The 13002-nt window shown below is 51.4% G+C and overlaps 2 long non-coding RNA genes across 2 annotated transcripts; one reads left to right on the top strand and one right to left on the bottom strand.

The window, feature by feature from the left end:
• The first annotated feature begins 2523 nt into the window (after positions 1-2523).
• LOC139077325 (uncharacterized) lies at positions 2524-6208 on the top strand. The gene is made up of 3 exons (XR_011529727.1): positions 2524-2723; positions 3674-3817; positions 3924-6208. It is a non-coding gene; the product is annotated as an uncharacterized lncRNA (long non-coding RNA).
• Positions 6209-10234: 4026 nt separating this feature from the next.
• On the bottom strand, positions 10235-11247 carry LOC139077324 (uncharacterized). Its single transcript, XR_011529726.1, has 2 exons — positions 11071-11247; positions 10235-10477 (listed from the first exon to the last, which is right to left on the bottom strand). It is a non-coding gene; the product is annotated as an uncharacterized lncRNA (long non-coding RNA).
• Positions 11248-13002: the final 1755 nt, after the last annotated feature.

Genomic DNA, 13002 nt, shown 5'->3' with positions numbered 1-13002 from the left:
GTGCTAGCTGCTAAGAGGCCTCCCGCCTCTGGCCTGTTGAGCCTTTGGAGAACCATTGGAGGTAACATTTCCCAGAAAAAGCTGGGAGTAGACACTGCAGAATATGGAAACAAATCCTCTTGAGTCAGGGGCACTTGAGTTCTCTAGCAGATAATACCTATGGTTGTATAATGAGAAGGAAAAAGAAAAGCCATCAGGACAGCTGGCCTGGTGCCTACTAGCACTCGTATTTCCTGGTGAACATAAACAGCTTCCCACAGTAGCAGCATCAGTCAAGGCCTCTCCATGACCATAATGGAACAGGATAAACACAAAGACATTGTGAAACCCTAAACAGGCGTGGATGTCCTTATCTCCCAGCTGACAACGATGACTCCTCTTTCTCTGCCACTGACAACTCTCCTGCTTTCCTCTCGCCTCCTGGATAAAAGTGATAAGGATACTCAACCAAGAAAATGTCCGTGGTCCCAACAGCACCCAGTCTAGAACAACCCTGGCTTCCTGAGCCTCTCCGAAGTCACAAGACAAGCCTGACCCCATCACAGCCTCTTACGGAAGCGCTCCACGGCTGCCCATGGGCGTGCGCTCCCTTGCTGCAGCAAGTTAAACGCAGCTTGGGCGGACTGTGGGGGCATTCCCCGTGATCCTCGGCCATTGGGCTTTATCCATGTATTTATCGGTATCAAAACACGGATGAGTGAGGTGGAGACGTGTCAAATGATGAGACGGGAAGGTGGAGAATCATAGAAAGCCGGTCCTTGAGTCCTGCAGAGAATCAGATGCTTTAAGTGTAACCCGTAGCTCTTACCAGGCAGATCCTGCCACGAGCACTATTTCATTTTATCCTCTTAACCTCTGTGGAATATTAACATTTCCATTTACAGACAAAATCTGAGGCTCAGCAGGCTTAAGGGGCTTGCCTGCCGCTCTTTGGCTGGTAAGTGGTGCGTCCAGGCTCCAGGAGTCTTCTGATTCCAAGCCCAGTGGTGATGCCTTGACATAAGGCTTGTCGGTGGATTACGTATCAAGAGGACCCTGTGCATCTGGTTTTCACTGGTGCATCTGCATGCACCATCTGGTTCTCACTGTTCATGGCGCCGACGACCTCAAGATGGGTGGTCTGCTCTAGACCACGCCAACCATGCGGTCAGAGTCAGTGACGGGGTTTTGGTGTCTTTCCCTATTCATGGCAGACATCTGTCCCTAAGGCCAGGCTTCCAGCCCATCTGGTCTGAAGGATGCCGCTTTTGCTGCTGGCCCTGCACTGGGAGGGCCGGTGATGGAATCCCCTTAACGCTAATCTTTGCATCCTGGACTCCACACTTGCTTTCCCATAGCCATCACTTCTGCAGAGAGAATATACAGAAATGGACAAGTATCTCCAGCGGAGCGGTGGGGATGATGCCGTCTCCATGAAGCCCTTCTCCCAGCTCTTTGAAGAGGCGCCCTTCCCATTAAGTTCTATCGGCCTGCACCCGTGTGGAAGAGGCGACACCTGTGGGGTTGCATCGTGGAAAACTGACAAGGCAGAGGGAAGGGCGGGAAGGGGGACTTTACAAGTGCCCTCTCCATGCCAGGCTGGGGCACGGGCCTTTTCATGGGTGTGGGAGCCCATTCGAGTTGGATTCTATTTTAGCAGGTGAACTGTCACGTGGAAGCAGCTGGTCATGTGAGGATTTTGGACATTGGAAGTTGTGTTCATCTTCGGAGCCCTCTTCCCTTGTCTTAGGGAAACCAGCAGGCTGGGCCCTGGGCTAGAGAAAAAGATCAAGCAGCCAGCCATTATTTTTGGAGAAAGTGATGATGTCACCCAAGTCTGACCACCCATTCTTTTTTTCTTTCTTTCTTTTGTTTTTGGTGAGGAAGATTGGCTCTGAGCTAACATCTGTTGCCAATCTTCCTCTTTTTGCCTGAGGAAGATTATTACTGAGCTAACGTCTGTGCTAGTCTTCCTCTATTTTGTATGTAGGATGCTGCCACAGCACGACTTGATGAGCAGTGTCTAAGTCCATGCCCAGCATCTGAAACTGCAAACCACAGGCCGCTGAAGCAGAACATGCAAACTTAACCATTTCGCCGCCGGGCGGGCCACCACCCATTCTTTTAACAGAATGTGTTCGGTCTAGCCGTGGAAATTTGGTGTATTTCACCAGTCGGTGCCCTTGAAGAATAAGAAAACGTGATTCCCTAATTACACAGACCTTTGGAGTCCCTGACATAGTGTGGTTTCAAGCTGAATGTGAATCTGACTGTGGGAGATGTGTCTATCAGCTACTGTGGTGGCTTTGTCTGGCCTTGGGAGTCAGCCCAGCCTTGTGGGTTCAGCTGTGGAGCTTCCCCAGAAGAATGACATCATCTCGACTTTCACTGGGTCTGAAGGTTCTATTGGGAACCTAGGGGAGTGAGGGGTCTAGTGATTCTGATGCAGGAGTGCTCAGCTGGCCTGCTGACGGTGGGCAGCAGCCCTAAGCTGAGGGCACGGCCTGGCGGTAGCATAAGTCACCTCTCTCCGTGTTCTCCCTGCTTTGCCACAGGTGTTCAATGAAGCTTTGCTGAATACCCATAATCTGGCTGCAGCAACTGGATAATGAACATCTTGTCTTCCATCGCCCCATGGAACACTGACCTTCCTGAGCTGCTTCTCCAGGGCGTATGTGCCTGCCCCAGGGTCTTCACCCAGCTGCTCCCGCTGCCTGGAATGTCCCTCCTCCCTCTTTCTTCAGGTGCCACTTCCTAGTAACACCTTCCCTGACCACTCTGTCTAATATTCTAACTTCCTATCCCCTGCTATAATTTTTCTCCTTAGCGTAGATCCCTAGCATAATGTACACTTTCCTGATGCATCCCGTGCATTGTCTGTCTCTCTTACTAGAACATGAGCTCCCTGAGGCAGGGAGGTTTTGCCTGGTATGGTCACGGCCACGATCCTCAGGGTTTAGAATCCGGTTAGACACACAGAAGGCACTCAATACCCACTTGTTGCAAGTATGAATGGATTTCTTCTATTTTACTTGGAGTTTATATTTAATCAAACACTTTCATCGTTTATTGATATGATTAATTTTTTCCTTTGAATTTGTTGGTATAATGAATTATGTTAATTGATTTCCTGTTATACATCTGTGTGTTACTAGGATAAATCCCACTTGATCATAATGATGTTTTGCCAGAGTTCATCTACTAGTGTTTTCTTTTGAATCTTTATATTTATATTCAGAACAACTGGTCTACAGTTCCCTTTTGCTGAGCGATCTGTATCAGGTCTGCTCAGGCAATGCAGCCTTTGTGAAGTGAACGGCAGCGCTTCCTCTTTTTCTACGAGCTGGAAGAGTTTAATTAACATTGGAATTATTTGTTCTTTAAAGGTTACATAGAACTCAGCTGTGAAACCATCTGTTCCTGGTGCCTTTTATAATGGTAGATCTTTTAATCGCCTTTCTAGCCTCTTCGGCGGTAATTGGCCTTCTCATTTTCTACTTCTCCCTGGGTCAATTTAGGTAATTTATATTTTGCGAGGTAAATATCCACTTCTTCTAGATTGCCTATTTTGTTTCCGCAGAGTTGATGCAGAATTCCCTTGTAGTCTGTTAATCCCTAGGGCATCTGTGCTTACATCTCCTTTCTCATTCTTAATTCTACTTCGTTTTGTTCTCTTTCTTTTCCCTTTAATCAGGCTCCTGACCGATTTGCCTGATCTCAGCACTTTGAAGAAATAGGGAGGCCTGTGCCCACACCTGGAACCCATAGGTTCATGGAGAGAGGCGCCTGTAGGGGCCGACAGGGAGCAGTTCAAGGTGGCGGCCGCGACAGGCCCCAGGTGGGTGAGGGCAGGCGGGTGGTGCTGATGGTGGGTTTTGACTCCTGGCTCTCCCACTTCCTGGTTGTGAGACCTTGGCAAGACACGTTGCTCCTCTGCCTTTCAGTTTCCTGTCTGTGAAGGAGGATGACAGCAGCAGTACCTAGCTTGCATGGGTGGAGAGGACTAGAAGGTGGTATGTGTGCAAGGTGCGGGCACAGTACCTGGCAGAGAGTACATGTGCCGGTAACATCAGCCTTCATTATGGAGGGAACACCGGGGAGGGAACGAGAGGCCTCGAGGGTTCCCAGACATCACTGGGCGTCCTGTGGGAGGATGGACGCTGAGCCCCCAGCCTGCAGATACTGGGAGAAGGTGTGATTCGGGTACTCAGGGGAGTGGGACCTTCCTCTGTGGTCCCAGGCTAGTTCAATGTGACACACACACTCTCTCACTAATTCTTCCCTACAACCCTACAAGGTAGGTGTTAGGTGGAACCTATGAAAGTGCCAATATTCAACCATTTTTAACCTACAGAAAGGCACTTTCATATGGTTCACCTGATGTTATTATTACCATCTCCATTTTTCAGATGACAGGTTCATAGGGGTTAAGCAGCTGTCCTAAGGTCACACAGCCTGTTGGTAGAGGGTATTTTGGTCAAACCAGGGCCACACAATTCCAAAGCCTGTGTGACACCACCCAGCATGGCCAGAAAAACAAAAAAGCCCACAAAAGCTGTTGCAAAGCTGTGCTGCAAACCCGACCTGAATGAGGTGGCCGACACGGATGGCTGAGAACTGGTAACTGTCTGGGCATCTAGGAGGCTGATCTGCACAGGAGGGGAGAGCAGGGCTCCAGGGGAGAGAGCTCCAGAGGCTGCAAACCCTGTCCCCAAGGCTCCGGCCTCTGAGGGCACCACTGCCATTCTCACGTTCTATTTATGGAACTATTTCAGCAATTTATTTGCAGGACCTGGGAGCTCTTGCAAGGCAGGATCCTCTCTCTTTATCTTGCAATCACCTCACAAGGAGCAGTTTCCCGACAAATGCTCAATCATACAAGTTTCAGCTTGTTACACCAGGGGCTGCTCATCCAGACAGAATTTTGGGGAGGGAGGGATGGATACTGTCAACCTAAGTTTTTTTTTTTTTTTTTTTTTGGTGAGGGAGAGTGGCCCTGAGCTAACAACTGTGCCAATCTTCCTCTATCTTGTTTGTGGGATGCTGCCACAGCATGGCTTGACAAGTGATGTAGGTTCGCACCCAGGATCCAAACCTGTGAACCCTGGGCCGCCAAAGCTGTGTGCGTCGAACTTCACCACTACACCACCAGGCTGGCCCCAAGTGTTGACCTAGTTTTGCCCAATATGGGCAAGAGAAAATGAGCTCTAGTAGTTATGTAGGGTCTATCCATCCAGGGGTCTATGAATGACGATACCTAAGGTGGGCCTTAAACTTGGGACTTTAAGAAGATGACAAAATGATTTGCTGATGTGAGTGTCTGGATTTTCGTGGGGGTGCATGCAGACGTGTGGTACTCGTGCACATACAATACACTGACGAGGGTACAGAGGGTGTGATGTCAGTCTCCGGGTCCCCACGCTAAGGAACTGGGCTAATCCTTAACTAGGGCTGGGATGCTAACCCTCATGGCCTGGCCTGCAGCTCTGTGCTGAGACATCCACCTCGTGCTCCAGAAGCCTCCTTGCTGTGCCTCAGCCACGGCTTATGCACTTACTCCAACACCCACCAAGAGCCTGAGGAACCGGGTGGCAGTCTGTTCCCAGGGGAGGGCTGCCTCGCCCCAACACTGCGGAACTCCGACTCTGGCTGGGCCTTTCCTCTGCCCTGGTCTCCCACCGAGAGCCCCCGGGGTGCCTTCCTCCTGTGGGGGACCAGCGAGACTCTACCCTCACATTTCTAGCTCCGCTTCCAGGAGTGCCACTCGTCATTCATCTCTGTCCTGCTTTCGGGGATGAAGATGGTTCTTGGAGTCCAAACTGAGAAGGCAGTGCCCACTTGTGGAGCCCAGGCAGGTCCCGTGAAACCCGCTGTGGTCGACGCTGTGCCCTGCCAGTCCCCCTTGGTCTCTGCTTTCAGCAACACCAACAGCTTCCTGCTGCAAACGCCAGGGCTTTCTCTGGCCGCAGGAGAGTGAGCAGCTCAGGGAGGGGACAGACTATGTGCCGGAAAATTAAAGTCTACGGGAAGAACCATCAACCAATGATGGAAAAGAGTGGACAGATACCCCAGTTCCTTGCCCCTCCCGTGGGACAGCCCTGTGACATGTTCTAGGCAGTCTCCCGGAGGGTCCCCAGGGGGACTGAGCTCATTAACACACATTCCCTGACTCACTTCCCCACTCTCCTGGTGCTGTTTCCTTGGCTCACTTCCCAAATAAACAACTTGCAACCAAGTTTTTGTCTCAGGGTCTGATTCTGGGGAACCCCATCAAGACATCCTTAAACATCGCTCCCTCCCAACCTTGTGGCCCACGGGTACCTGCTGACTGCTTGGGTGATGCTTTGCAAATGCCAGCAGGCAACTTCCTTTCTTTGCACTAGTCGGTCCTCTTGGTGGCTGAGGCCTTTGGGGTTCATGGGTCTAGAGAATATTAGTCAAATGTGCTCACTCTGCCGCCTGAGTAAGGCTTAAGCAAACGCTCATCACTCATGGCACAGCAGGTTCCCCATGAGCTCCCGGGGGCCTTCAAGGACGGATGCACCTGGGAGAGGAATTTACCTTCACTGCACAGGGACACCGTGGGCTTGAGCTGAATGTCAGCACTCCAGTGTGCTGGCTCTTCTGTGGCCGCGCTCCCTCTTGCAGTGTTGTCCTAGGGATGCGTGGAGCTGCTTCACTGCCAGCCCAGCCTTTCTCAAGCGATGGACTTTTCAACACTCGGGAGCTCTTGGGACCGCCCCGGCAGCTCTTCAGTCAGACGCGGTGTGGGCTGTTAATACTCAGGTTCAAGGCCTGGCTGGCCTCGGTGGCCTCATCTCTGAACTGACTGCTGTATCCGCGGCCTCCTGTCCACTGTCACCCGGATGTCTAAGGGCGTCTTATGCAATGCGCTCAAATTGAAACCCGCTCTCCTGCAGTCTCCTCCCTCGTGGTTCACGGCAACTCCTTCCTTCTAGAAGCTCAGGACAAGACCCTTAGGGTCATGTTGACTCCTCTCTTCCTCTCACATCCCATCCTGCAGTAAACACTGTTGCCTTAATCCTCCAAACTCTGTCTGTTGTGTCTCCCCACCCCCACGGCTGCCCCCCTGGTCCAAGCCTTCAGGCTTTCTTGCTTGTATTTTTGCAGTAGCAAAATGTCCTACACTGGTCGCCCGGTCTCACGCTTGCCATCCTTCTGGCTATACACAACACAGCAGCCAGTCAAAACCCAAGTCAGAGCAGGTCCCATCTCTGCTCTGCCCTCCGGTGGCTCCTATCCCACTGGAGGGAAGGCCAAGTCCTTACAGTGGCCTCAAGGCTCCTGAGGAACTGGTCTCCTAACCTCGCCACACCTTTTCGTTTCCTATTACTCATCTCCTGGCCTGCTCCATCCCCTCCTTGCTTTTCTTCAAACACCCAGCCATGTCCCTGCCTTAGGGACTCTGCACTTACTGTCCCCTTTGCCTGGAACATTCTACCCCCTGAAGAGGCTCCCTCACCTCCTCCAGGTCTTTACTCAAATATTTCCCTGCTTAAAACTGTCCCTTCCCCCCAACCCCATAATACTCTCTAGCCCCCTCCTCTGCTTTATTTCTCTCTCTGGCACTTACTGTCATCTGACATCCCATATACTTTGTTATCTTGGTTATAACTAAGTAGAATGTTAGCCCCTTGAGAGCAGGGACCATTCTTGTTCACCGTTGTATCCCCGCCATTTGAACAAGGCTTAGCAGGTGGTAGGTGTTCAACAGGTGTTTGTTGAACGATAAATACAGGTACAACAGGCAGTGATCTTGTGTAAGTCATTCTCCTTCTGTGGACCTCAATGTCAGGGGACAAGCCACCTGAGGCAATTTCCAAGGTCCTGTTCATGCTCTGGGTCTTTGGTTTCATGAAGAGGACCCTCTGGGGAACCGGCTCGAAGACCAGGAACCTCCCAGCATTTGTCAGCCCCATCAGGAAAAAGCTTCTGGCTTTCTCAGCTGAGGGACCATTCAGTGGGACAGAGAAAGCGGGCAGCGTCAGAGGTATAGTCACCCTGTCCATTGTAGGGGTGGATGGTAGAGGTAAGGATCCCGACATCCACCCTGGGGGCATCTGAGGTCTGAGCCCACTGGCCTCTGTCTAGCTTGCTCTAACCCTGGAGTTGAAATTTTAGGTGTCCGTAACAGGTTTCTTTAGGCCCTAGACTGGTGTGTGTGTGTGTGTATAAAAGTTCCCAGCAGCCTAATGAGTAAGGTCACAGAAATATGAGCCAACATAACAATGGCAATAAGAACGAAAAATCCAACACCAATTACCCAGCCGCCCCCAGAACCTGGGTCCGCAGCCATTTCAGGCATTCCGACCTCTCGTCCCATAGCTGAGGGTCTGTACGCCCTGCTGCCCCCACATCTGTGTGGCTCCTTCTCTCTGGGAGTGGGGCTTGCCCCTCTTTCAGTGGCTCGGACACCGGGGCAGCAGCGCTACCATGAGCCCTCCTGCAGGCACCACTTTTTTTCCCACGGTGTAGCAACAGCCGCCTGGGGGCTGAAGGGAGGCTGCACCCACCAGCGGAGGGGCTGGGCTGGTGGTGAAGTGGTTACTGCTGGACAGGAGGTGTCTCCCCATTAGGGCAGGGCATGTTTGGGGACAGGGTGGGGCTGGCCGCCTCTCCCCTTGCCCTGGCCTGGCGGCTGGGCTCCACCCTCCTGAGCTGGATAAGCTCGGAGCCCTTCCTGGCCACGCACCCCCAATTCCTCCTCCACGCAGCAGCCAGAGTGACATCCCCAAATAATAAATTTGTGATGGTTGATTTTATGTATCAACTTGCCCGGGCTAAGGGATGCTCAGAGAGCTGGCTAAATGTTATTTCTGGGTGTGTCTGTGAGGGTGTTTCTGGAAGAGATTAGCATTTGAATTGGTGGACTGAGCAAAGCAGATGACCCTCCCCACTGGGGACTGGCATCGTTGAACACGTCGAGGGTCCGAATAGAACAGAAGGGCGGAGGAGGGGTGAGTTGGCTCTCCGCCTGACAGTTGAGCTGAGATGTTGGTCTTCTTCTGCCCTTGATGTCCTGGTTCTCAGGCCCTCCGTCTCAGACTGGAATCTACACCATCGGCTCTCTGGCTCTCATCGCTTCCAACGACACCCCCGGCTTTCCTGGGTCTCTGGGTTGCAGGTGGCAGATCATGGGACTTCTGCAACCATGTGAGTCAATTCCTTATAATAAATTTATTAAAAACTTTATTTATAATAAATTTATTACTGTAAATAAATAATAGTTCTCCTTCTCTGGAGAACCCTGACTAATACAAAATTCAATAATGTCACTATCCTGCTTGAAACTCCTCTACAGTTCCCCACTGCTTTTGAGGAAAAATCCAATCTCTGTAGCATCAGTTTGGCACATCAGGCCTTTCATGGCTGGCCCCTGGCTGCCTCCTAGCCTCCCCATCCTCCTGTCCACACCGGGGCAGCCTTGGGCCTCCGTTCTCCACACAGAGGGTGCTCCTCTGTGCCTCCGTGAGGTGACTGCTGGGCTATCGCAGCACGATTCACACATTATAATCACCTGCTTCCCCCTCTGGACCGTGAGCTCCTCAAAAGCAGGGGCTGGGCTACATATTTTTGAAGCTTTGACTCTCGGCACAGTGCCTGGCTCATGGTAGAGCTCGGTGTGTGCGCACGTGTGCACGTGTGTGCATGCGTGAGCTTTACATGAATGGATGAAGCCCAGCTCACAGGTCCACGATGTGAAGCTACTCTCCCTGTCTCCGTTTTCGGACCACTGTGGGTGGGAGCAGCCAGGGTGGACCCTCCAGTCCTCTCTCCAGCTTCCAGTCCCAGAGTCATAGGCTGCCTGCTGCTGCTTCTTTCTCCATCCCAGGCCTCCGCATCTCCTTTCACTCCCTCCTCACTGGTCCTCAGATAGCTGGTGTCCCCCTCCCTTCTCAAGCCGCACTCCATCCATGGGGCTGAGCGGCCTCTTTTCTGCATAGCTGTAGCAGATGGCGTTGGTGCTCTGCCACCAACTGGCTGTGTGACTTTGAGCAAGTCACTTAACCTCTCTGAATCTCAGCCTCAGGGGGCCACACAAGGCCCTCATTTTGGGCACCGCACAGCACTGCAGACTATGCCGTCTATTGGATGGTGCTCCCGGACTGAGCAATGCAGTGACCCGCTTCAGCTTCCTCTTATCAAGGTGGTAATACCACTCTGCAGGGTGATAGGTCCTAGAACATGCAGTGCCTAGCAACTGAGTGCTGAGTAAGCACTTAGTTAAGTGGCAGTCTTTAGAGCTGTTTTATTATCGTCATTCTTGCTATTATCATGATTACATAATGAATGCTAGCCTCCCTCTCCTCTGACCCACAGGGTGTGGTTGCAGCTTCCCTCTGGGTCGAGGGTTTCAGTCTCGCAGGATGCTTCTTGAGCTGGGTGGTCACGTCAGCCTGGATCGCTTTGTCACGTGGACAGCATCTCCGTTGCCTGCCACTGATGGGAACCGTGGCTGTTCCCATTACAGCCTCGGCTGAAAATGAAACACGTACAGGGACACGCAGTCAGAGAGGAACCACCTTCTCACTCAGGGGCTCCAGGGATAAATTCAAACCTAAGTGGTTGGCTCAGGGACAAGTGGGCAATGCGTCTTCTGATCTAGTAGACATGTCCCCTTGCCCATGCAAGTGAGGGCAGTGCCCATTCCCTTGGGATGGCCCAGGGCGAATATTCCCCAAGTTTCTAGAATGTCCCATAAATATGCCCCCTCTTTCCTCATGTAAAAAATGTTCCTCAAGTAACTCTACCCCAGAAAGCAGACGCTCCCACTTCTGCCGACTTGTGTGTGACCTTGAAACGAGGGGCTTTGAAAATTTGTGCCCTCCCTGCTTCACCCTATTCTGGCCCTGCTTCTGTCTTGCAAATTCTCACCGCCCCTGGCCTGGTTTGTGAATCAAAGCTGTTGCTTTGCCTGACATTTCTTAGGCAATAGCTGGTTTCTCCTCAGACAGGGTTAGTGGGGAGAGGCTTGGGCCCCAAGGAAGGAGGGCATCCGAGTCGCTCGGGGCTGCTGTAACAAACGTGCCACAGGCTGTGCGGCTCAAGCAACAGACATTCAGGTCTTACAGTTCTGGAGGCTGGGGAGGCCGAGACCAAGGTGCTGGTGGATCTGGTGTCTGGTGAGAGGTCCCTTCCTGGTGTGCAGATGCTTGTCTTCTCCCTGTGTCCTCACACGGCAGAGAGCAGAGCAGAGGGAGGGGAAGTGAGCTTTCTGGCCACTTCTTACATGGGCATGAACCCCATCAGGAGGGCTCCACCCTCATGACCTAATCCCCTCCCACAGGCACCGCCTCCTAAAGCCATCACATTGGGGGTTAGGATTCCAACATACGAATTCTTGGAAACATTTGGTCCACAGCAGAGAGGAGGAACCACTTCTGCCAGTCCTTCATGCTGTGCCGTAGTTGGAATTTTTTCCTTTTCTTGTCCTCAAGTGTCTGAATGCGGGTAGACCATCTTGCACCACAGGGGCTGGTTTCTCTGCCAAATGATGGGATCTGCAAAGCAGAGTCACGTTTGCCTCGCTGCCATTCCTCTGACTTTATTGTGCTTAAAATTGAGTGTGCGTCAGAATCATCTGGAGGGCTTGTTAAACCAGATCTCTGGGTTCCAGCCCTCTGAGTTTCTGGGACGGTAGGTCTGGGGTGGGGCTGAATAATTTGCATACTACACTTCCCAGGTAATGATGATGCTGCTGGTCCAGGGGCCCCATTTTGAGAACCACTGAGCTAAAGAAAACTTTGCGTCTCCCCCAGTCTTGAGTTAAGTAACCAAGTCCCCTTCCACTAGCTTGAAGGCAGGCTTCCATTGGCTGCAAAGTGTGTGTGTAGGAGGAGAGGGAAGAAATGGAGACAGGTAGCTTCTCCATATGCTTATGATTATAGTTGGCACAAAAATGTTCGCTATTTATGAGGCCTCTAATGAACAAGGCATTGTGCACAAATATGGTGACTAGGATGAGATTTCTGTGTTCAGTAAAGTGCAAGAAGCACCATACATCATTAACCCAGTGCTTGGTAGTTTATAAAGGGCCTCCATAGGCGTTTTCTAATTTGATCCTTAGAGAGACTCTGGGAGATGAGCAAGGCTTGTATCATTATGCCATGTTACAGGTGAGGAAACACAGGGGGTATTAACCTTTCTGCTCGCCTGTTGTGTTCCAGGCACATTACACACAGCAGCTTACCTAGTCCTCACGACAACCCTCAGAAATAGATATTACTGCTTACCTTGTAGGTCAGGGAGCTTGAGGCTGAGAAGCTGAATGATTTGTCAAAGGTTGTGCATTTAATTAGCAGCAGAGCCAGAACTAAAATCAATGTCTCAGGACTCTTCCTAAGACACTATATTTTGTGCATGTAGCTGGGGTGAAATTTGTAACTATTCAAGTAGTTGTAACTAAAGAGGATTTTGTCGTCCTTTCAGATTCTGTCTTCACTCCTCTTCTGAGCCTCAGTTTTTTCCATCTAGTCTTTAGGTCTTCAGAGACACAGAATCAAGATACTGGGGAGGGAGCACTGGAACTGGGGTGGCTAAGCTGAGTTACATTGAGAGAGAGCAGGTGGAGGGGAGGTGGTTGGGGAATGCCTTCTGGGCTGAGTGTTGAAAGTTTTGTGGGTTTGTCAAGTGGGAGCCTTCAGAGTGGTTGCCAGGAGGGGACGGAGGGAGGGGGGGGGAGAGAAGAGTTTTGCAGAGTTTGTCTTTGGAATTTAAATTGGATCCCTGTTACTATTCTTTAAGAGATGCAGTAAAAACTGACATAAATGTAAAATTACTTTTGCCTAGTAAACTGTGCTCATTTATATGGGATGCTGTATAGAGAATGGGTCAGGGCCGGCCCTGTGGCCGAGTGGTTAAGTTTGCACGCTCTGCTGCGGTGGCCCAGGGTTTCACTGGTTCGGATCCTGGGCGCGGACATGGCACTGCTCATCAGGCCACGTTGAGGCGGCGTCCCACGTACTACAGCTAGAAGGACCCACAACCGGAATATACAGCTAT

Source organism: Equus przewalskii, chromosome 19 (assembly GCF_037783145.1).
Source record: "Equus przewalskii isolate Varuska chromosome 19, EquPr2, whole genome shotgun sequence".
Taxonomy (NCBI): Eukaryota; Metazoa; Chordata; class Mammalia; order Perissodactyla; family Equidae; genus Equus; species Equus przewalskii.
The sequence above is the reverse complement of the archived record's forward strand: the minus strand, read 5'-3'. Positions and strand labels throughout refer to the sequence as shown.